General features: G+C 52.2%; 1 protein-coding gene across 5 annotated transcripts in view; it reads left to right on the forward strand.

The window, feature by feature from the left end:
- Positions 1-14,920: 14,920 nt before the first annotated feature.
- NDST1 (N-deacetylase and N-sulfotransferase 1) overlaps positions 14,921-20,910 on the forward strand; it is a 73,910-nt gene continuing 67,920 nt past the window's right edge. For 2 of the 5 annotated variants that reach the window (XM_060093653.1, XM_060093652.1), the window contains exon 1: positions 14,921-15,153. The gene's annotated coding sequence lies outside the window, so the exon portion shown is untranslated. Of the gene's footprint in view, positions 15,176-15,443; positions 15,586-15,921; positions 15,952-20,910 lie in introns of those variants that run through there. The other 3 variants (XM_060093654.1, XM_060093651.1, XM_060093656.1) reach the window with 3 other exon arrangements.

Genomic DNA, 20,910 nt, shown 5'->3' on the forward strand with positions numbered 1-20,910 from the left:
GGTAATTGGAAGGGGCTGCCAAGTTTAATTAGTGGTTGTGAAGCCCTGAAACCTGCATCTGAGAGGTGCCCCCAGACTTTCATCTTCAAAACTTCCCCACCAGCCTGGATGAAGGGACCAGGGAGGGGCCAGGTATTAATAGTAATTATTAGTTTCACTAATAAAGAGGAGAAACGGGATTATCACCAAGCCCAACGCGTTCTCCCCTCTTTGTCTACCTCTTCTGTCCTTCCTCTGGCTCCATTTCCTTTCTCTTTCCACTTTTCCTCCTTTTTCCCCTCTCCTCCCTCCCTTTATCTTCTTTTCTTTTTCTCCAGGCCTTGCCTCTTCCGTCTGTCCTCATTTCAAGGCCTCAGGATCCGCCTGCCCTTCTGGGTCTCATCAGCTTTCTGTGTTGGGATGTCTGGAGCACCAGGACATTCAGGGAGAACCCCTGTGCTTATCTGGGGTGCACAGGGAGGGTGTGGGGCAATGTTGCGGGGAGAGGGGGGTGGAAGGGTGTCTGTGTCCATTCATTCATTCATTCATTCACTGTTTTACAAATAGTTATTGAACATCTACTATGTGCCAAGCACTGGCTTGGGCCCCTGGGATTCAGTGCCGACCAGGACAGACACAGCCCTGTGCTGGGGAGCTGACATTCTACCGGGGAAGATGGATAATAAACAGTAAACTGACAAGTACACTTGAGGTCACAGATTGATGCCCACTAGGAAGGGATAAACAGCAGATATGATGAAGAGTTAAGTGGGTGGCCACTTGAGGCTGGAGGACCAGGGAGGCATACCCTGAGGAGGTGGTGTTTGGGCTGAGAGCTGAATAATGAGAAGGACCTCATGAGAGAATGATTGAGAAAAGTGTTCAGAGCAGGGAGAACAGCCTTTGCAAAAGCCCTGAGGTGGAGAAGATCATGGACCTTGTGAGGATGTGAAAGGAGGATGGGGTGGCAGGAAGGGAGGTCTAGAGGGAGAGGCCAAGGTGAGCTGGGGTATGCAGGCCCCCTGTGCACTCACCCGGGTCTCATGCATCATTGAATGCTCTGCTGTCCCTGTCTTTGAATTCTTAATTTTTGAGCAAGGGGTTCTGCATTTCCATTTTGTACTGGGCCCCATCAATTATGTAGCTGTCCCTACTTGGGGAGGTCAGCAAATGAAGTGAATGTCTAAAAAAACCCCAAAAAACAGGAATGTCTGTGTGTAGAAATATGAAGGTATGAAGACTGGTGCGCTGGCATTTGGTAAATGAATGAAGGAAGGAAGGAATTTGTGTGCACACATGTGCAAGCTCATCTGTGAGGGTGTCACAGGGTCACGTAGGCCTAGACCAGGTATGCTGCTCACACACAGACATGGCCCCAACATGTCCCAGAGTCCGGCAGTACCTGCTACATTTCCCAGGGCCCGTTGCCGGAGGGGCTCCCAGGGGCTATGTGCACCAGGCCCAAAGCAGCACCCTAAACAGGGGTTGGTGAAGCCAGGCTTGCTCCAGGCCCTGTTTTGGGAAATTAGGTGACTCCTCAACCCCAGGTGGAGGTGGCCCTGTCTTTCCTGTAAGACCTGAGACTTTGGAGCCAGACAGATTTGAGTTCAGATCTCCTTCACACCCTGACTAGTGGATGCAAATAACTGGACTTCGGGCATGTGATTTGCTTCTCTGATCCTCAAGTTTCCTCATCTGTAAAATGGGGGTCACTACTTAGAATTTCTGAGAGGATTAAATGAGGTAATGAGAGGGAAGTTCTTGGCAGAGTCAGAGCTTGGTAAATATTTGCAATAATATTAATAGTTATTATAATCATACAATCTCTGGAGACTTGGGTAAACTTTTGCTCCTGCCCCTAAATGTCTGCATAATCATGAACAAGTCTCTTAAATCCTTCTGGGCCACAGCTTCCTCTTCTGTTAAATTGGGGTGATAATAAAACTACTCATCTCTAACCAGGGTGGTCAGGGTGATCCCACACATTCACTGTGGAGCTTCTTTGAGAACTGATGTGCCCATGTGAGTTGTTGGCACATTCCCGACCCCCACCTCCCCCATCTTGGGGCAGGTTTTCTCCAAATATGCTCCCTCCACGGAGAGAAAATAGGCCCCCCCTCCCCCATTCTTGGCAGCACATAGAACCCAGTCCCTGGATTCTCAGCCCTGAGTTGTTGTCCTCACACTGGAAAGTCTGCCTGGGAGTGAACCTCAGGGTCAAGGTCTGAGGTTGGGCAAGGAAGAGGAAGGTCCACAGCTGGGGCAGGGGAGGGGGAGGATAAGCTAAAGGAAAACAAAGGAGCTGGAGCCCAAGTACCAGGTGGCTTTACTTCCTGCCTCCCTCTGGGCAGGAAGTAGCCAGAAAGCTGTGAGAATTAATTTCTGACAAAGGACAGAGGTGACAGTCTTGGAGTGGGTAGAGCTCCCTCTTCATCTCCCACATACACCCCCAAAGGCTGATTTGCGGGAGCTTCCAAAACCCATGGGGAGCCCTGAACAGCACCAGCACTAGCCTGGGAAGGGGAGTGCCCTCCGTGACGGGAGTCCTGGCCAGAGGAACCTGGAAGGGAGAGCTAAAGGGGTCCTCGGCCATCCGCAAGTGAAGACCATGGGGTCTGGGGGCAGGAAGGCTGGGTCCACGTCTAGGTGCTACGGCAAACCAGCAATGTGACCACGGGGTTACTTAGCCTCTCTGTGCCTCAGTTTCCTCATCTGAAACATGGGGATAATAGTCACACCTTCTCAGAGTGTTGCTGGGAGAACTAGGTGCTCTTAAGGTTCTTAACAAAGCGTGACACATAGTGAATGCTTCAGAAAGGTTAGTTATTATTAAGGGCTTTAAAAAATGAGGCTACCCTGTGAGCTGTGACAGAATCTGTCAAATCTCCAGAGACTAGTTCAAAGCCTTCCCCTATATTTTGCTGTATTCTTGGCTGGCAAAAATCATTCATTCATTTGCTTATTCAAAAAATATTTATGGAGCATTTTTATGACAGCGAAGTATGGCAGATGGGGGCCCCCAAAACTGATCAGTTCTTGGAAGGGCATTTGAGCAAGAACTAACTATGGGCTTAGTTTATGTACACTCAGACGCCCACTGCCCTGGAGATGGGTATCAGCCAGTTCACCGTGGAGAGAGCTCAGCTGAAGTCACAGACACAAGATCACAGAGCTACTAAGTAAGTAGCAGTTCTGGGACTCAACCCAGGCCCACCTCACTCCAAAGCTGATGCCTTTCCAAATCAGGATTCCAGGGCTACCTTCCGGCAGCATGCCCCTACCCCCCACCTCTGCGCCTCCATGTTGGCAGAGCCAGATCCCTAGAGGCCAAAGGTCGGACTGTTTTCTGCGGCCCTTTGTAGCAGGATTTTTGTCATTTCCTCTCTGGTTCTCCTGACCACGCAGAACAATCTTGGGGCTTTCCTCTGAGGGGAAACCCAGCCTGGAAGCAGCCCAGCCTGGAAAATATGGCTATGGGTAACTCCTGATCTTTGTCTCCTCAGCTGCAGAGCGTCTGGGTGCCTGGGAGTGGAGCAGGATCGGGGGGGGTGGGGGGGTGTACTCCCTGAATGGGTGCTGAGCCAATGATTCCCCAGGGGCATAGACCCAGCCTCCCTCTGGCTCTATAGTCCGAGACAGGTCATAGCCCCACTCTGGGCCTCAGTTTCCCCACCTGTGAAAAGTGGGACAGTAATAAAGCTCCAGCACCAGGCCCTCTGCATGGCCTTTGTGCTGGGAGTTGATGGGCTGATGGCACATCCTCCCTCCCACCTTTCCTCCTGGGCTCTCATGAGGATAAATGGGACTGTGGCTGTGAAAGGACTTTGAAATAGAGGACAGAACTGGATACCAGCAGATGCAGAAGCTGATTGATGTCAACTGAGACCCTCCCCACCCAGCTCCAGCTTCTGCCTCACCCAGACTCCTGCCTGTGCCCCAGTGCCCATTCTCCGGACCCTTTGTAGGGCCTATGGGCCTGCTGCAGGGGAAGCCTGGGAAGAGCATGGTTGGAAGCAGGACACTCCGGGCCTTGCACAAGCATCCCGAAGCCAAGAAGTCACCTGCCTGGATACAACCGCTGTGGGGTCTTCCAGCAGCCTCGCTAGCACCCTGCCATTCCAGGTTTGCACCTTGACTTTCCCCACAGGCAGAGATGGAACGGGGAGTTTGAGAGTAGGAAGAGGAGGCCCGTGGCTAAGCAGGAGGCATCCTTCTGGCAGATCACAACACTCAACATATGCCTGGGGGTGGAAATCCCTTCTGCTTTTGGGCCTCACTTTCCCTATCTGCATTGTTCAGGCTATATCACAGGACCTCGCAGTGAGTCTTCTGAGGTACAATGGGTGGGTCTCTGGGCCCTAGGCTCGAGCAGATGGAGACCAGTTCCATCCTCAGGGGCTTCCATCTGGGATTTGAACCACACTCCCCGGCTCCATCTGCTCCAGCAGAGCCCCCAGATGCTCTCCAGAGTGGACAGAAACCAAGGCTGGGGGGCTGGGTCACGCCCCCTCCCCAGGAGGACTCAAAGGCAGGAGTCCCACTGCCAGGCTTGTGTGCATGGATGGAGAAATGACGAGCCGGAGGGATGGTGGGAGAGGCAGCTCCACGTGGAGAGGCCAGCGCCCTGGGCACATGGGCACGCCCACCTCTCTTCCACCGGCTGGGCCAGATGGTGGGGGCAGCTGAGGGGAGGGTTCCTTGCTCCCCTCTCCCCCGACCCAGGGACTTTGAAGGGGCCTAGATTTCTTTCCACACAAAAGACATGTGGGGAGAAGCCTTATCCATACGCAGACTTGGGGCAACATTTTAATCTGGTGGAATCACAGTTGTAGCATTATAGAACATGAGTACGCTGCAGAATTCTAGAATCTCAGAGGCACAGCATCCCAGAATTTCAGAAAAGTGAGTCATAGATTTTAGGTTTCCAAACTGTGCCATCCAACACTGTAGCCACTGGCCACATGTGGTTATTGAGCCCTTGATATGTGACTAGTCTGAATGGGATGAGCCGTACATGTAAAACACACAGTGGAGAGTGGATTTTGAAGACTTGGTACAAAAGAAAGAATTTTAAACATCTGATTAATAATTTCTTTATATTAATTACACAGCAGACAGTGTAAAATACAAAGTGGACAGTGGATTTTGAAGACCTGGTATAAAAGAAAGAATTTTAAACATCTCATTAATAATTTCTTTATATTAATTACATGTCAAAATGATAATATTTTAAATATATTGGGTTAAATACAATGTATTACTAAAATGAATCTCACCTTTTGTTTTTTGCTTTTAAAACATGGCTACTGGAAAATTTTTAATTTCATGTATTTCATTTCAAAATTTTAAATAGAATCTTAGAACCAGATTTCCAGATCTTTATATTGCTAGCTGACTTTGAGTCTTAGACACTAACTCTCAGAGCCTAAAAGAATCTGAGAAGAATCCTGATCCTTCTCCCACCCAGTGCAGGGATCCCCTAGCCCACCCTGACCAGCACTGACCAGCCTCTGCCTACCCCTTCCCCCCACCTTCCCAGTGGAGAACTCACTGCCGCCATGGCTGCTGGGCTTTTGGAATGGTTAGAGTTTCTGGGTGTCGGGTGGGATCTGCTTCCTGCAGCTTCTTCCACCCTCATGGTTGGTTCCCAGAGCATCTTCCAGGGCCTCCCAGGACAGGTCTGCATCCTTCTCCCCATGAAAGGTGTGGAGTCTGAGTCCTGCCCCTCCCTCCCCTCCCCCCAGGCCACTGTTCTACAGGCTGCAGGGTCTACCTCAACACCTGTTCCTACAGGTGAGCTTCAGGGAGCCTCTGCTCCAGATGCCCCTCTCTGCTTCCCCATCCCTCAGCAGAACTGTTCCTGGGACAGACCCCAATGACAGAGTGAGGATCCTTCCAGCCTCTCCCAGTTTGTAGAGTATTCTGTTTGTCTGTCTGGGTAACTGGCCTGCACTGCGTGGTCTCTGAGCCCCACCGTGTTCCCAGCTCTAGGAAGATGTGTGATGGGTGACTGCAGGTGCTAGGATGTGGGGTGACACAGGGATCAGCAGGTTGATTTAGGGTGCTTCAAATCTGCCTGTAGAATGCTGTTTTCAGTTTTAAGAGATTGTGGGGAGGAAGAAGGAAGAGGCTTTCTTACTGACAGAGTCAGGAATTCCAAGGCAGTATTAAGTGGCAATGACTCACTCAGAGCACCTCAGCCATTCAGAGGAGGAAGATCAGAGGTCAGTCAGGGAAGGCGTCCTGGAGGAAGTGGGACTGGAGCTGGGACTTGAAGGAAAGGAGAGGGTAGTTAGAGTTGTGAAGAGGTGGAGAGGAGGGCATTCTGGGCAGAAGGGATGCTGGGTACACATGGCCGGTGCCCAGGCCTTGAGGGTCCCAGGCTGCCTGGAGTAGAGGGGTAAGAGGGTGGGCGGTGGGGCTGTGATGGTGGGCTCAGCTGGCCGAGGGCAGCCTGGGAGTTGGCCTCTGGGGGGGGGGGGTGTATGTACAATAGAGGGGGAACCCCAGTGAGCTATAGGGGAGTGCTGGATAAAACAACAGTAACAATTATAGCTATGACAGGCATGGTGCTAAGTGGCTTCCTAATATTTCCTTTAATCTTCTCAATAACCCTATGATGTAAGTACTATTATCCCCATTCTACAAAAAAACAATTGAAGCCACGTTAAGTGACAGTAAGTGAAGGCTGACCTTGGACTTCCACACAGAATAGTCTGGCTCCAGAGCTCTTAAGCACTGGAAGGAGGGCAGGTTGGGGGAAAGGGAGGTGGGTGGGGTGAGTGGTGTGTGCAGCGGATGAGTGAATGAGTGTGACCATGTTGTGTGTGATGGGGGGTGGTATCCCTGCCATTTCCCTCCTGCTCCCTCCCCCAACCCCAGCTCCATCTCAGGACAGACCCAGCCCAGACAGGTCTGTGTGAAGAGGAGGCCTTGGAATGATAAGAATTTCCATGCCTGTTGGAGCAGATAGCCCCAGACAAGAGTCTGGCCACCATGCCAGTTCCAGAGCCAACTTCCCACTGGGATCAACACTGCCCCTCCCCCCATACGCTGGCACATCTCCAAGGGCCCAGGAATGGTGTCTAGACTTGACCCTGGGAGTCCTTGCCTTACTGGTGCCCCCTTCTTCTCAGCTTCTGATGCACACACAGCCGGGCAATGGGGAAGGGTCATCGTAGCTCGGCTGCATCACTGGTGATGGGGGCAGACCCCTGTTCCTCTCTGGGCCTCAGTGTCTCCATTTCTGTAAAAAGGCAGTTTGGATTAGTTCAGGAATCATAAACAAAGATGACAAGGTAGCCCAGGAGGAGAATGCAAACGAATGAGGTGGGCTGGGTATGTGTAAGGAGTGCGGGGACCCAGGAGAACTGGACAGCAACCTCCAGACCAGGTGGCCTGGCCCAGCTTCCCTGCTTCACTTGCCAGAGGTGCTGGGACCTTGAGCCACACTTTCTTTAACTAGAAAGTGGGGGTTGTGGTGCCCACCCCCTACCCCATGGGAGTGGTGAGAATTAACTGGAATAATTGATGGGAATCTTGAGGGAAAATGTCCCCCCTGCCTTTGATGAATGTAATCTTTTGATCTGAGTCATGTTAAAAGGATTTAGCTCCAAGCTCATACAGCTCAATATCAAAAAAACAAACAATCCAATTTAAAAATGGGCAGAAGACCTAAATAGGCATTTCTCCAAAGATGACATACAGATGGTCAACAGGCACATGAAAAGATGCTCATCATCACTAATTATACTAATCATTAGAGAAATGCAAATCAAAGCCACAGTGAAGGATCACCTCACACCGGTCAGAATGGCCATCATCAAAAAGTCTACAAATAATAAATGCTGCAGAGGGTGTGGAGAAAAGGGAACACTCCTACACTGTTGGTGGGAATGTAAATTGGTGAAGCCACTATGGAAAACAGTATAGAGGTTCCTTAAAAAAACTAAAAAAAAAGTTACCATATAATCCAGCAATCTCACTCCTGGGTATATATCTGGAAAAAATGAAAACTCTAAATTAAAAAAGATATATGCACACCAATGTTCATAGCAGCACTATTTACAATAGCCAAGACATGGAAGCAACCTAAGTGTCCATCAACAGAGGACTGGATAAAGAAGATGTGGTATATATGCACAATGGAATATTACTCAGCCATAAAAAAGAATGAAATAATGTCATTTGCAGCAACATGGATGGACCTAGAGATTATACTAAAGGAAGTAAGTCAGAAAGAGAAAGACAAATACCATATGATATCACTTATATGTGGAATCTAAAAAAATAATACAAATGAATCTGTATACAAAACAGAAACAGACTCACAGACATAGAAAACAAATTCATGGTTACCAAAGGAGAAGGTGGGGGAAGGATAAATTAGGAGTATAGGATTAACACATACACACCACTATACATAAAATATGTAAGCAAGAATTTACTGTATAGCTCAGGGAACCATATTCAATATTATTCTTATAATAACCTACAATGGAATATAATGTGAAAAATTATATATAACGGAATCACTTTGCTATACACCTGAAACTAACACAATATTATAAATCAACTTTACTTCAATTTTTTAAAAAAGGAGTTAGCTCCTGGTGGTCAAGTGAAGAGAACTGAAGAGTGAGGAGGCCAGATAGTGGAGGAGTGGATGAGAAATGGCCTGGGGGTGAGGGCAAGGCCAGCGCTGAGCACCTCTGGAGAGGTTTGGGAAAGAACAGTTCTGCCGCCGCCCTTAGCTTCTGCCCTCACATTAGGAGGGTTCTGCTCCCAGATTAGCAGGCTGGAACTGAGCCCCGGACCCTTCCTTGCCCTCAGAGGACCTTGAGCCTATTGCGGTAGCGTCATTTAGAGACCACACGCGCTTGTATTGTTCTTTTGCCAGGTTGTAATTAGTGCATCACAATCAACACAGTAAAAAGGGAAATTAACCGATTTACATTTGTTTGCAGAAGCTATTATCTTCTCTGTGTGAGGATTCTGAAGATCTGTCACCCTTCATCTCTGTTCTCTTGGTCAAGTTGAACCTTCCAGGGACTTGGAAGAATGCGGCGGTGGTCTGAAATGGTGTTTAGCTGCAGCTCGGCTCTCTGATCAGCTGAGGGGATCTCCCAAGGTTTGGCCAAACCTCCATTTTCTCATCTTTGGGGGTGGAAAAGCCTCATCATCATCAACTGGGGGTGAGAAAACCTCCACTGTGAAAAATCCTCAGGACTGCTGTGGAGTCCCCAGGAATTGGTTTACAGAATTGGGAAATGCTTTAGAAAACACAGGAAGAGTGCTGCACGTGCAAGGGATTGTGCTAGCTGAGTCCTTGGCCCAGGCAGCTCCTGGGAGTGAGGAATGGGCTGGGGAAGGCGGGACACACATCCTTGGGTGGGTTCTGCCTGAAACAGGAAACCTGGCCCCAGAGACGGGACTGCTTTGGAAACCAGGTGCAAGTGCTCTTCAGACAGCAGCAGCGTAGATGAAAGTGGGGGTGCAACAGGGAAGGGTGGGCGAACCCTGTGGAAGTGGGGGAATAGGGCACAGAACCCAGGTGGTCCTGCACAGTTCGGAGACTCACTGCCCCCAGGCACTGGGAGGGGGGGTAATAGTGCTAAGAACTTAACCTTCGAGTTAGGTGGGCCTGGATTCGAAACCTCCTCTGTCTGCCACGCCTGTCTGGGTGACCTTGGGAAAGTTGCTTCACCTCTCTGAGCTACAAGTCTCGGCTGCTCAATAACAAATGGCGGAAAGCAGGTAGCATGCACCAGAGTAAGCAATTAATTGCTGTTAATTACTCCCATCCCCCACCTCAGACAGTCTTTGGTTGCTTTTCAGAACACTTTATATCCATTGTCCATCTGAAGCATGTATAACCTGCCCATTTCACAGATTTTTCTCCTTCATTTGCTTAACAGATATCAAGGTCTGCCAGGAAGCAAATAGTCCCTTTCCTTGAAGAACTGCCTGCGTGTGTGTGTGTGTGTGTGTGTGTGTGTGTGTGTGTGTGAGAGAGAGAGAGAGAGAGAGAGGGAGGGGGGGGAGAGAGAGAGAGAGAGGAGAGAGGAAACTGTTACACCATGTGGTCAATGCTGTAATTACGGTGACCATGTTCTCCAAACCACAAATCAGGTCACATGGTCTGACAGAGGCTATTTTCTGCCTCCACTGAAGTCCAAACGTGAAATCACATGTAGTTACACATTCATTGAATCACCTTTTACTTTTTTAAGAAGCAAATGACATGAAATTTGGATTCTCTGTGACAAATCCCACCATAGTCCCAGGAAATCACTAGAGCCGTGACCAAGTCCCATAGAGAGCCCTGGCAGGAACAGGAAGACTTTCCAGAGGAGATGCTGCTTAAGTGGGGCCTTGAAGGCTGAATAGGAGGTCTCCAGGCAGGGAAAGAGGGGGGTGATCTTAATGCCCTTGGGACAGGACCTACCCTTCCTGCTCTGTTATAGACAACCCTGCTAGGACCTGGGGGTAGGGGCTAAAGTAGGCAAGAGTGTCTGTTTTCATTTACTTTTCACTTTCCTGTTCCAAAGACCTCCTGGGAAGCAGAATTGTTTCAGGCCAGTATAACAACATGGTTACATTGTGTCATATCTTCTGGTGCATTTACATGTTTGTCTCTGCAGTAGACCATACATTCCTTGAGGACAGGGGCCACATCTGTCATGTTCATCTCTATGTCCCTCTACTTCTCCTCCCCCACCAGGATGGTGTGAGGAAGACTATAGGAGAGGTACTAATCAATGTCAAATGACTAAATGAATGAAGTACCATGGATGGGCATGTTGTAGGGAGGCAGTGTTCTTTGTTTTGTGATGAATCTGTTGACTTTCATTTTATCTGTTTAGTTAGTAAATATGTGCTGGTTGCCTGCCCTGTGCCTAGCTCTGTGTGGGGTTCCAGAGCTCAGCTGTGTCTGAGACAAATGTGGTCCTGCTCACACACAGCTTACACTCTAGAGAGAGGCAGCCGACAAGTAACTACAAGGATGATGAAGAGGGATTGTGACATGTAGACCAGGAAGTGGTCTGGGTTAGGGACACAGGAACAGCCCCAGGAGGAAATGAAATTTAACCTGATACCCCAAAAATAAAAATTAACCATTTAGGGCTTCCTTGGTGGTGCAGTGGTTGGGAGTCCGCCTGCCGTTGTCGGGGGCGCGGGTTCGTGCCCCGGTCCAGGAGGATCCCACATACCGTGGAGCGGCTGGGCCCGTGAGCCATGGCCTCTGAGCCTGCGCGTCTGGAGCCTGTGCTCTGCAACGGGAGAGGCCACAACAGTGAGGAGCCTGCGTACCGCAAAAAAAAAAAAAAAAAAATTAACCATTTAGCTAACATTTTAATAGTGCTTATCATGTGACAGACACCACTCTGAGGGCTTTACATGTTTAACTCATTTAATTCTCACAATTGTCCTAGGAAGTACAGACTATTATCCCATTTTAGAGATGAACACAGAAAGTTTGAAAAACTGGCCCCCAGGGACTTCCCTGGTGGCAAAGTGGTTAAGAATCCACCTGCTAATGCAGGGGACATGGGTTCGAGCCCTGGTCCAGGAAGATCCCACATTCCGCAGGGCAACTAAGCCCGTGTGCCACAACTGTTGAGCCTGCACTCTAGAGCCTGCAAGCCATGACTACTGAGCCCACGTGCCACAACTAATGAAGCCTGCACACCTAGAGCCCGTACTCCGCAACAAGGGAAGCCACCACAATGAGAGGCCCACACACGGCAACAAAGAGTAGGCCCCACTCGCCACAACTAGAGAAAGCCTGCCTGCAGCCACAAAGACCCAAAGAGCCAAAAAAAAAAAAAAAAAAGATAAATAAATTTATTTAAAAAAAAATAAAAACTGGCCCACGGTCACACAGCTTGTAAGTGGCAGAGCCAGCTTTCAAACCCAGGTAGTCCACACTCTGAACGAGGAATTAGTCAGGTAAAGGGGAAGGCCAGGCATACCACTTAGGACAAGAGGTAAGGCTGGACAACAAGGTGGGGAATTTATCCTGAGAGCAATGGGAAGGCATTGGTGGCTTTAAGTAAGAAATGGGCACGATTAGATTGCATTAGAGGAGGCAAAGTTGGGGGGAGGGAGAGCAGTGAAGGGGTTGTTAACATGGGCCGAGGCAGAGACCAGATGTTGGATTGGACTAGGGTGGTAGTGATGAAGAGGAAGGGATGGGGTTGGGTTAGAGAAGAAAACTGGAGGCAGAACCAATGGCCCTGGCTCATGGATGGGATGTGGGGACAGGGGCTGGTGACAGATTTCTGGACTGGACATGTGAACTGGACACATAGGAGGAAGGAGAGAAGCAGGTTTGGGTGGATGCAGGTTTGGAAGTTCAGCCTTTGGTTTACGGAGTTGGATAAAGGGGACCTTGGGGCAGCCAAGGAGCATGTCAAGTGGCCAGTGGGGAGGACACTGGACTGAGGAGGGGGTGTGGGCAGGGGAAGTTACCAACACAAAGAAGGTCCCCAAAGCTCTGGGAGGTGTGGGTGGGTCCTGAGGGGGTGGAGGAGCAGGGCACCTCGACAGTCTTCCTCAGAACCTCCCAGGGTGTGGTTAGAAACGCGAGTCCTCAGCTTCACCTAGACCCATGGAGGCCAATGCCCAGGGTGGAGCCTGGGCCTTGCCTTTTTGCAGGCTTTCTGGGTAACAGTGAGCTGGAGGGCCTTGGGCCCAACTTGGTGAACGGTAACTGAAGACTTGAAAAAGAGTAGGAAGAGCTGTTGGTGATGGGGAGTCACCCTAGCTCACAGCTGTCCCCCCTCCCCCCTGCCAGTGCTCGGGACCTGCAGCTCCATTGGTGAGATGCTGGCTCTCGCTCAGCTTGGGCAGGAGAATAGCTCCGTGACCTGACTGGTCTCCATTCCCCTCTACCCTCCCATAGCATCGCTCTTATTACCTCCTTCACCTGCTTATAGCCTTCTCACTCCACTTGGCCCTCAGGATAATGTCCTTTCCTTTGGGCCCCTCAGAGAAGGTCACCCATAAACTGCTCCTAACCCACCTCTCCAGTTTTCTTGCTCATTCTTTCCTTCCTGCTTCCTCTACCCTTCCCCCCACCCCCCTCCATGCAACACTCAGCTTTTCCGGAACGCTTTCCATGTGGCCTGTAACAGGTTGTTCCTTGTACCGGGAATGTCCATATCCCTGCCCTGATCCCCTCCGGTCCCTCCAGATCCTGCTCAGAGGCTGCCTCCCCGCAAAGTTCCCTTGTTCTGCTCCCCTCTTATTGTGGGCCATAGCACTTGCCCTGGGCCTCCCCAGCAGGCCCTCAGCTCAGCCAGCCTCCGGACACAGGGAGGGACATGCAGATCACCTCCAAACACACCCCGACACTTTTTGAGAGTGCAGACCCATGTCTCTTTCAACCCTGTATCTCTGTTACCGAGAACACAGTGCCTGGCACAGGGAAGACGCTACAGGACCAAATGTGGATGAAAATAAGATTCTAGGGGCTTGTTTAACCTGCCCAAGACCCAGACAGTATTCAAGAACTTTAGATCATTGACCACAGGAACATAGATTATAAAAGAGAATTTGCTAGTGGATGTTGATTTCCCTGGCTAAATTGGTGGCATGGCTGGAGTATGCACTAGGAAGTCACAAGCCTATCTTTGAACATGGCCTGCAGTTTGGGTCTGTGATCACCACCCTTAGGCTTAGTCCTTCTGACTACACTCCATGCAAAGCTGTCACATGGGCATGACTGGGAGTCCAGAGCCTGGTCCCATTCCCCAGCATCAGCCTTGCTCAGGCCTCAGCGTCTTTCCTCCTCTGAGACATGAGTGGGCTGGCTGAAACCTCTTCCCCCCCTCCCCCCAGCACAGGAGGTTACCCTTTAGGGGAATTGGGATGATTCTGTCCTATTCTCATGTCAAGCTTGGCTTTCCTACCTCTCTTGGCTCTGCTTTGGTTGCTCATATTTTTTTTAAGCTTTGCTCCTACAATTAGGTAATCTCAAGCCTCTGAAGGTCCTTAGGAAACCACCAATCCATTGTTTTCCAAATTTGCTAGTCTCACCCCAGGCCCACAGAGTCAGGATCTCTAGGGTGGCCTGGTGATCTACATCATTAGCAAGCTCCTTATGGCTCTAATCAACCAATCAACTAATGACCCAGTCCCTCATTACAGGCAGGCTCATGGATGGTAAAAAGCCCCACCTGGAACAGTCAGATCTGAGTGCAGGCTGGGGCTCTCAGCCACTTCAGACTCCCAGAAATCATTTTGTGTTTCTGGGCCTCGCTGTTCTCATCTGTGTAATGAGGATGACCAGTGTAATCTTGCCTAATTTGCAGGGTCCTTGAGATGGTTGCACTGGGGGTGGGAAACTGAGACGCAGTGGGAGAAGAGATTTGCACAATGTCATCCACCTCTTCATCTGCCTGTTATGTGCCAGGCGCTGGGAATTCAGCTGGGAACAACTTGTTGGGGGAGATGACATTCTAGTAAACAATGCAACCAGTAAGTGAACCAGATAATCACGGAAAAGGAAATAAAGGGGTTTTCGAGAGTAAGGGCAAAGGGGTAGGTGGGGCTGGGTAGGACTGCCCTGGAGGGGTCACTCCAGCAGAGACCTGGCTGTTGGGGAGCCGTCTGAGGAGGCCCTGGAGGGTTGTCATCAGCCCAGTGTTGGTAGAGCCAGGAAACCCCCGCGGGCCAGCCAGGGCGCTCCCAGGACCCTCGGAGGCACGGCGGGCGCGGGTCTTTGTCTCTCTCGGTCTCTCTGCAGCCTCTCCGACCCCCAGTGTTGTTCCCTCTTTGACCCCCGAATAACTTGTTGGCTTCCCTCGGGCTTTGTTTCCCCAGGGTCACCGCCTCCCGGACTCCCGGGAGCCGCCTCGGGCCCTGGTGGGTCCCGCATCTGACACCCCCTCCGGCCCCCACCCCCTACCCGCTCTGAGACTGGGGTCAAAGGCAGCCTGCGTCACGTGGTCGCCGAGCAGCACCGAATCGGCCGGGAGAGCCGAGGGAGAATCCGGGTGGAAGCCGAGAAATCCAGCTCCGATAGCAGCGCCGGTCCCGCCCCGGCCCCCGCCCCGGGGTGCGCGCCGCACGCCAGCCGGCCGCTCGGGCCTCTGGAGCAGATCTCCGGACGGCACCCACGCTCCATCGCGGGATCGAACCCCGCTCCCTCCGCCGACATTCGGGGAGGTAGGCGCCGGGGACGGAGGGGGTAAGGGGAGACAGGCTGGGGGCCCCTTGGCGCGCGGGTTTGCTCCTCTGTGCTCCGCGGGCCCGCGGTGAGCGAGGCGGCGCGCCCCAACTTCCAGTCTTCCGGGAGACCCCCACCTCCCACCGCGGGATGAGGGGGGTAGGCTGCACGCTGCCTCAGCGCAGTGCCGGGGACCTGGACTGGGGGCTGGGCACCGAGGGGGAGGGGGAGGGGGAGGCGAGCGGGCGGGAGGCGGGGCGGGCGGCGGCAGCGGCGGCTGCGGCGTGGAGCGGGGGTGGGAGCTGCGGGAGGCGGACGCGAAGGGGTTACCGGGCCGCTGCCCGGCAGCGCACACACGGCCCAGGGGACCCAGGCGTCCGGCGGCTCGCCGGGAGCGCCCCCTCCCCCGGGTGGCGCCCCAGCCGTGGCAGGTAAGAGGCTGGGAGGGCCGGGGCGGGCCAGTCCCCTGTCGCCGAGCCTGCGGGGCCCGAGCCGAGCTGGGCGTGCAGGCCGCGCGGGGCCCAAGCGGCCGCCGGCGCAAGTTTGGTGCGGGCGGGCGCCGGGCGGGCTCGTAGAGTCTGCCGGGCCCCGCGCACCCGGGTGGGAGGACAAAGGGGTGGGGGAGCGGGCGGGGGCCGGGGGCAGGCCGGGGTGCCGGTGAGGGCAGCGCGGCAGCTGTAGGTCACGGATAATGTCACTCACGAGGAATGCCCCCTCCCCCTCCTCTACTCCCGAACAGGGGAAACTTTTGTCTGGCGAGGGACGGGGTTAGAGGCTAGGTCCCCGCTTCGGAAAGGGTAAGGCAGCCGGACCGGTTTTCTGTGGGCTGTGATCGGCCTGGTCTCTAACTCCCCTCCTCCCTCAGGTTCTCGGGAGCAACTATACCCCCTCTTTGAACGCTGCCCTTTAACACCCTGGGACGGGGTAGGAGGGGGCGTACGTGGACGCGTGGGCTCTGGGACAGACTGGGAAATAGGCTCTTTCCCAGATTTAAGCACGCGGGTCAGCTAGGAGCCATGCCAGGCCCAGAGGATACAGAATCCCACCATCACACCCGGGTGCTGTAAAACCGCCCTCCCCACCCCCAGCCCCAGAGCATTTGGAATGGCCTGCGGCATTATTGTCCCCGGTTTGAGGTTCAGACTGACCTGGGTGCCTGTCACTTCCCAGCTCTGTAGCCTTGGGCTGGTTCCTTACCTTCCCCTAGCCTCAGTTTCCTCACCTGTAAAATGGGCAAAGTATAGAATCTGCCAGAATAAGGATGAAATGAGAACCTGTGGTACCTTAGAAAACGGTGGCATGTTTATATTCAACAAGTATTTGTTATATGTGTACTATATGTCAGGCCCTGGGCTAATTGCTTTAGATACATTATCTCATTTAATTCTCCCATGTTACTATTAAAAGCATTTTACAGCGGGGTAAACTGAGGCACAGAATCGTAAAGGTCGCACAGCTGTGATGTGGTGGAACTTGGATTTGACTCCCCTCCCCCAGTCTGAGTCTCAACTACAAGGCTTTATAAGATCCTGCTGTGACCGAGCTCATTTTCCATTGAAATCATGAGGACACAGGCCGCTCTTCCCTTTACCCTTACCCCCAGGTGATGCTCCTTCTGTCTGGTACTGGTGTGGGCTGAGGTCTTGTGCCCTGGCTCTTGTTATTGTGCGCAGCTGGAGCCCGGGCCTGGAGCTCCGTTAAGGGTCCAAGTTCTGTTGCTGGCTGGGTCCGTGGTAGGAACGCTTTCATAGTATGGGTGGTGCAGGGAGGAGTGCTCCCTGGCTCTGGCTGGGGACAGCTGGTGGCTTTGTTAACATGCCTCTCCCCAGCACCCAGGGGACCAAAGGGCCTTTCTACTCCATCCAGACCAGGTCACTTTCAGATCAGCAGGGGGCAGAGGTAGGGCCAGGAGTGGAGCCCTTGGGGTGATGGGATTTATATTGCAGGTGTCCTCTTGTGTGACTCATCAGCAGGGTCTCATTGCAAAAATAATGCCCCAGCCCCAAGGGTCCTTGAGAACAGTAATGAAGGGTGGACTTTGAGCACATGTCTTGATTGCAGAATCCTCATGGAAAATGCATGCGTGTATGGGTTTCTGAGCCTAGGGCATGCATTTTCCATGTAAATAGCCCAGGAGTAAATGTGGGGTGGCCCAGACTTACACTCACCTTAGTGCCCTGTGCTGGCCTAGCCTTTTCCCTGGTGGCGCAGTGGTTGAGAGTCCGCCTGCCGGCGCAGTGGTTGAGAGTCCGCCTGCCGACGCAGGGGACACGGGTTTGTGCCCCGGTCCGGGAAGATCCCACATGCCGCGGAGCGGCTGGGCCCGTGAGCCATGGCTACTGAGCCTGCGCGTCTGGAGCCTGTGCTCCGCAACGGGAGAGGCCACAACAGTGAGAGGCCCGCATACCACAAAAAAAAAAAAAAAAAAAAAAAAAAAAAGGAGCAGATAGTGAAAAAAAGTCCTGGCGAAAGGAAAGTTTGTGCATGACTATTCTAACTTCTCCGAGGGCTGTGCCAGCACTGCTTCTGGAATTTGCAGTGTCCGTAGGCTTTTCCTGGGCCCTGAGAATAGGGGGTCCTCCTGGGCTGACAGTTCACTGCCAGCTGGTAGGAACAAGAGTGGAAATTCCACTACTTACCTAGACTTTAAGGGGGCTCAGAAATTGAGGGATTAAGTGGAGGGGCTGAAAAGATTCCTGAGGGATGGGGATGACCCTAGGCGGTGGTCAGACTCTCCTTGAGATCAGAGCAAGAGAATCAACAGGTGAAGGGAGGAGGAGCCAGCAAGAATGAAAAGATGGATAGTGAGTCTCCTATCACAAGGGGTATACAAAGAACAGTTTTACACTCACAAGTTGAGGATGTGGTTAAGAGTATGAAATCATAGGCTGGGCGTTGACCTAGGGGCCAACTGAGAGATCCTGCATGTGAGACACTTAGAAATGGACTCTGGTCTTAGCAGCCCAGGGCTTTCTCTGTCCTGGGCTTTGGGCCTGCTTGACCCGTCTTCTGTACTTCGGGGTCAAAGACAGGCCTGCGAGTCCCTAGAGACTGGGCAGACTTCTGCTGGCTTGGAATTTGGTTTTGGGTATGGCTTGAAATATCTGGACTGTTTGGAGGACTTGGACATTCTTTACTTGAAATGGAACATTGGGGTAATTGTTAAATATGTATGGAAAATGTCTGTGGACAGGGGTGACTGGGAAATGAAATGAGGTGAGATGCTCCTGCTTTCTGGCTGGAGAGGCCGCTAATCTGACAGGGGAGGGAAGGCAAGGATCAAGTGATGGCGAAGAGGCAGGATGTGATCAGTGATAGATGGGCTTTGGAAGGTCAGTGGGGGGGAAAAGCTCTTCTGGTTGTTAATGTCGACAGGGCTTCCTGGGGGAGGAAGTGTTTGTGAGGGTGCAGGCAGTGGGAAAGGGGGCTGTGGGAGGCAAGATGGGGTCGTGGGGAGCTTGCAGTGTCCTCCTTGGGGGTTTGGATTTCATTCTGTGGCTGGTGGAGAGGACAGAGGGTTGTAAGCAGCTCGTTGAGTCGATGCCTGTTACTGTGTCTTGTGCCAGGCTCCTTACAGACGCTCCATTGAGATCTCACAATACCCCTGCGAAGTAGCTGCTGCTGGCCACCCCCAGCCCCACCCCATTTTCAGATGAGGAAGTGGAGGCTCCGAGGGGTCGAATCACTTACAGAACTGTGTTTGAACCCAGGCTTGAACAGTTTCTGCCCTGTTGTGCTGCTCCTCTCAGGGGTCATTTGGTCAAAGATGGTGCCAAGACTGGCAGGGTTGAGACCAGCTCAGAGATGATGCTAATTGTGGTCTGGCAGAGGTCTGACTCAGGCCATGGGACTGAGAGGGAAGGAGAGGGAGGCTTCAGGACTTTGTAGGTATCTTGGGGATAGGGTCATCACAGGTGGTCTGGGGTTTGGGGAAGGACCCTTAAGTGGCAGTGTCACTGCTTTCAGTTCCCTGCAGGGCTGTCTACTGGAAGAGGGCATAGTGTTGTCCTGTGTGGCTCTCAAGGGCAGAGACAGCACTAAGGGTGACAATGAAGCTAACGGGAATTAACTGCCTGGGGAGGCAGCAAGGTCCCCGTTGCTGACAGTATATGCAAAGAGGCCAGAGAGTTGGAGAGGGTGCCGGAGGCATGTACCGGGAGGGTCATGCCTGGGTGACCTCTCTCAGTTCCCTTTTCACCCGAGAATCTTGGGGTGGTGCTCGGCCCACTTGTACTCCGTTTTTCTCATAGCTTTTCATAGCTGCCCCTTCCGGAAGTTCCCCTGCAGCGCGCTGCCTGGGAGAGCCCTTGCCCCATGGAAAACACTCAGCCCAGCTGACCTTTGAGGGGCCCCTCAGAATTTCTGGATCAGCCACCAAAATCTGGGTTGCCAGGGACTGTGGTTTCACAGAGGATTGGAACCTTCTGCTTTCGTTTCCCAGTCTGTGAAATGGGTTCAGTCTCTCGTTCCTCAAATGTGAGGAGACAAGGCTGAATCACGAGTCAGGCTGAATCAGTAGGGGCTGGAGGAAAGGGCTGATGGATTTGAAAGTGAGGATTGGGAGGGGTGGGGTGCATGGGCTGGGGGACAGGGCTGTACCTCTCCTTCCCCTCATTAGAGGGTAAAGCCGGGGCTCCCGGCCTGAGGGGTCACAAGCCAAGGTGCTTTCTCCTGCCTGTGGGGCTGGCACAAAGCTTTGTCCATCAGCTTCAGCTTGGAGGTTGGGAATTTAGAGGAAGGGGTGGCTGTGGATGGCTTGGACTGTGTGGCCTCAGGGCTAAAGCCAGTCTGTCACCAAAGGAGTTACAGAGGGGCCTGAAGCTCTTATCTAGATGGAGGCTTTGTGTCAAATTGCCTCCTGGCCCTTTTTATTCCTACCTGTTTTATTTGTTGATACAGATTGGATTAGTCTAATTTTAAAATGTGCATTGCAAATGAGCATTTATTTATTGGAGGCCAAGGCGTGGGAAGTGACCTGCTATGTGACCACAGTGCCTCACCTCCCAGTCCCCCTCAACCCTCAAAGAGAACCTGCCACTTTTCCCTCCCTGTGTGCGCACTATCCCTTCCTGCCTCCACATTTCTGCTCACAGTGAGGGTGCTGCACCCCAGTCACTTCCCCTCACCCACCCCAAAATCCGCCCCCCAGCCAGTGCCCAGCTCCAGTGTGACCTCTTCCTAATTCTGCAGAGCTCGCGCCGCCTGCTCCCTGCTTTGCATGTGCACAGTCTGTTACCTGGGCCTCTACAGGGCCCTTCACACACCTGGCTTTGAATTCCGGTTCCTTCAGGACACGTCTCATCTCCTCCAGGCTCTGTGCTCTGGAGGCAGTGGCTGTGGGCAGCCCATTCCTGCCCCACTGGGTGCGGGCAGCATTGCAGAGCGGAGTCAGAAGTCCTGGCTTCACATCCCAGCTCTGCCACCATTAAGTGTGGGATCCTGATCAAAGTACCTAAATCTCTCTGGGCATCGTTTTCCTCAGCTGCAAAATGAGGATAGTAACAGTCCTGTTTTGCTAGGGAGATTGAGCAGATCAGTGCCTGACCCATTGTAAGAACCCAGTAAGTGGGAGCTTTTCAAAGCTAACAATGGTTATCATAATTACTGTTTATACCTAGGAGATGATCTATCCTTTTAGAGATAGAGGGAAGAATCTCTGGAGTTTGAGTTTCTAAACTTTCTGTCTAATGACTTGAGGCTTGTATGGATGAGGAAACTGAGGCCTGGAGAGAAAGGGCAATTTGCCTAGGGTGTGG

Source organism: Mesoplodon densirostris, chromosome 3, assembly GCF_025265405.1.
Source record: "Mesoplodon densirostris isolate mMesDen1 chromosome 3, mMesDen1 primary haplotype, whole genome shotgun sequence".
Classification (NCBI taxonomy): domain Eukaryota; kingdom Metazoa; phylum Chordata; class Mammalia; order Artiodactyla; family Ziphiidae; genus Mesoplodon; species Mesoplodon densirostris.